We start from the raw sequence: 3,119 nt of genomic DNA, 5'->3' as shown, positions 1-3,119 counted from the left end.
CAGGCTGGACACACTCCCTTTCCCATATGAGGGCTCACAGTCTTCATCCCCATTTTACAGATGAGGTAACTGAGACAAAGAGAAGTTTAGCGACATGCTGAAGGTCACACAGCAGACAAGTGGCAGAGCCAGGATTAGAGCCCATGTCTTCTGACTTCCAGGTCCATGATAACAATAATAATAATCATGTTGGTATTTGTTAAGCATTTACTAACACTAACACCAAACACTGTTCTAAGTGCTGGGGTAGATACAGGGTAATCAGGTTGTCCCACGTGAGGCTCACAGTCTTAATCCCCATTTTACAGATGAGGTAACTGAGGCACTGAGAAGTTAAGTGACTTGCCCAGAGTCACATAGCTGACAGGTGGAGGAGCCGGGATTAGAACCCATGATCTCTGACTCCTATGCCCGTGATCTTGTCATGTGGATGTTGCCCTATTCAAATATATTGGATTTATTCCAGAGTTTAGTATGGTGCTTGACACACAGTAAATCCTTACCAAATACCACAATATCATTTTAATAATAACAAATGCTAATAATAACATGGCACTATGATTACTACTATTAATAACAAATAATGCTACAATTATTATTAGTATTTTTAAAAATTAATTAATTCAGTTGTGTTTATTCAGAGCCTATTCTATTCCAAGCACTGTACTAAGCACTTAAAAAATATATACAGAATGCTTCACAGATTTGCGTGTCATCCTTGCGCATGGGCCATGCTAATCTCTGTATCCTTCCAATTTTAGTATATATTTAAAATGGTATTTATTAAACAATTACTATGTGGCAGACACTGTTCTGGATATGAGAGCATCAGGTTGGACACAGTCCCAGTCCCATATGGGGCTCACAGTCTTAATCCTATTTTACATATGAAGTAATTGAGGCACCGAGAAGTAACTTGTCCAAGGTCACACAGCAGACATGGCAGAGCCAGGATTAAAACCCAGGTCCTTTTTACTCCCAGGCCTGTACTCTATCCACTAGGCCATGCTGCGTAGGGGAAGATTTTAGGGCAAAAATTCAGAAGGCCTGCCTTTAGATTGACACCACCCTTTAGATTGACACCACCAGTCTCTTCATACTCAAGGAGGATTTATTTTTTTTAATGATATTTATTAAGCACTTAGTCAAGCACTATTCTAAGTGTTCAGGTAGATACAGATCAACAAGGATGGAAACAGTCCATGCCCCTCATGGGGATCACAGTCTAAGTAGGAGGGAGAACAGTTGCTGAATCCCCGTTTTTATTTTTAGGAAACTGAAGCACAGAGAAGTGAAATGAAGTGTCCAAGGTCACTCAGCTTGGACGTGGCAGGGTCAGGATTAGAACCCAGGTCCTTAGACTCCCAGAGCTGTGCTCTTACCACTGGCCACACTGCTTCCCAGGTTTCAAACATGGAAAACTCTTTCTCCTTGGGATAGGATACTTTTTACAAGGCATCAGTTAGATAAAATTGTCTTGTTTGGGAATATCGGAAGTGCCAGGAATTTGAACTTCTGGTTGGTAAGGCATCAGATAAAAACTACAACTACAGAATCTGTTCATTAACTACCCCCAGTAAAGTAGAGAAGCAGCATGGCCTAGTGGATAGAGAGCAGGCCAAAGAGTCAGAAGGACCTGGGTTCTAATCCCAGCTCCTTCACCTGTCTGCTGGGTGATCTTGGGCTAGTCACTTCTTTGTGTCTTATTTCTCTCATTTGGGAATTCAATTCCTGTTTTTCCTCCTACTTAAACTGCGGGTCCCATGCAGGACAGAGACCGTGTTTAACCTGATTAGCTTGTATCTATCCCAGCTCTTAGTACAGTACCTGGCACACAGTAAGAGCTTAACTACCATTAAAATATATAAATATATATATATTCTATTTATTGCTATTGTTCTTGTCTGTCCATCTCCCCCAATTAGACCGTAAGCCTGCCAAAGGGCAGGGACTGTCTCTATCTGTTACCAATTTGTACATTCCAAGGGCTTAGTTCAGTGCTCTGCACATAGTAAGTGCTCAATAAATACTATTGAATGAATATATATTATAGGTGTGGATGGAGACTCTGAAGCCCAGAAGGCTAAGGTACTAATTGGGTGGTAATATCACCAAGCCTGCGCTCTCCATCCACCTATTGTCAAGGAAAACTCTTACAACATTTGACTGTCATTTTTATTATTCACATTGCAGACCCGCTAATCCCCTCCCTAAGGCAAGGGTCTCCTTATAATAATAATGTTGGTATTTGTTAAGCGCTTACTATGTGCAGAGCACTGTTCTAGGTGCTGGAGTAGATACAGGGTAATCAGGTTGTCCCACGTGAGGCTCACAGTTAATCCCCATTTGACAGATGAGGTAACTGAGGCAAAGAGAAGCGAAGTGACTTGCCCACAGTCACACAGCTGACAAGTGGCAGAGCCGGGAGTCGAACTCATGACCTCTGACTCCGAAGCCCGGGCTCTTTCCACTGAGCCACGCTGCTTCCCCTTATACACCTGCAGGGCCAGAGCGTTCTCCAGAGAAATCCTCAGCAAGGGCTACATATTGATGAGCCCTGAGAAGATTTTGTTACAGCTGCCTAACTTTAAGATGAGCCAACCTTGCACAGGTCAGGGGTTGGTCCGGGAGGGGGATGAACAATCTATTACCTCCCATGCACCGTTCAGATTTGGTGATCAGGTGGAAACTATCCTTCAATCAGATTATTGCTTCATCTCCCTTCTATTACACCCCGACTTTCTCCACTTAATGATGATTGATAATTCTGGTATTTCTTAGGTGCTTACTTTGTGCCAGGCAGTGTACTAAGCACTGGCGTGTATTCAAGCTAATTGGTTTGGACACAGTCCCTGTCCCACATGGGGCTGACAGTCTTAACCCCATTTTACAGATGAGGAAACTGAAGTTCAGAGAAGTGAAGTGACTTACCCAAGGTCACCCAGCAGACAAGTGGCGGGGCCACTTAATTAATCCCTCCTCCCAGACCCACAACACTTATGTTCCATATCTGTAATTTATTTATATCAATGTCTGTCTCCTCCTTCAGACTCTTAGATCATTGTGAGCAGAAGGTGTGTCCATCATGTTGGTATATTGTACTCTCCCAAGAACTTACT

At 42.9% G+C, this 3,119-nt stretch overlaps 1 non-coding gene across 1 annotated transcript; it reads right to left on the bottom strand.

The window, feature by feature from the left end:
* Window positions 1-681: 681 nt before the first annotated feature.
* LOC114817309 lies at window positions 682-789 on the bottom strand. The gene has a single exon (XR_003765173.1). It is a non-coding gene; the product is annotated as a U6 spliceosomal RNA (small nuclear RNA).
* Window positions 790-3,119: the final 2,330 nt, after the last annotated feature.

Source organism: Ornithorhynchus anatinus, chromosome 1 (genome assembly GCF_004115215.2).
Source record: "Ornithorhynchus anatinus isolate Pmale09 chromosome 1, mOrnAna1.pri.v4, whole genome shotgun sequence".
Taxonomy (NCBI): domain Eukaryota; kingdom Metazoa; phylum Chordata; class Mammalia; order Monotremata; family Ornithorhynchidae; genus Ornithorhynchus; species Ornithorhynchus anatinus.
The sequence above is the reverse complement of the archived record's forward strand: the minus strand, read 5'-3'. Positions and strand labels throughout refer to the sequence as shown.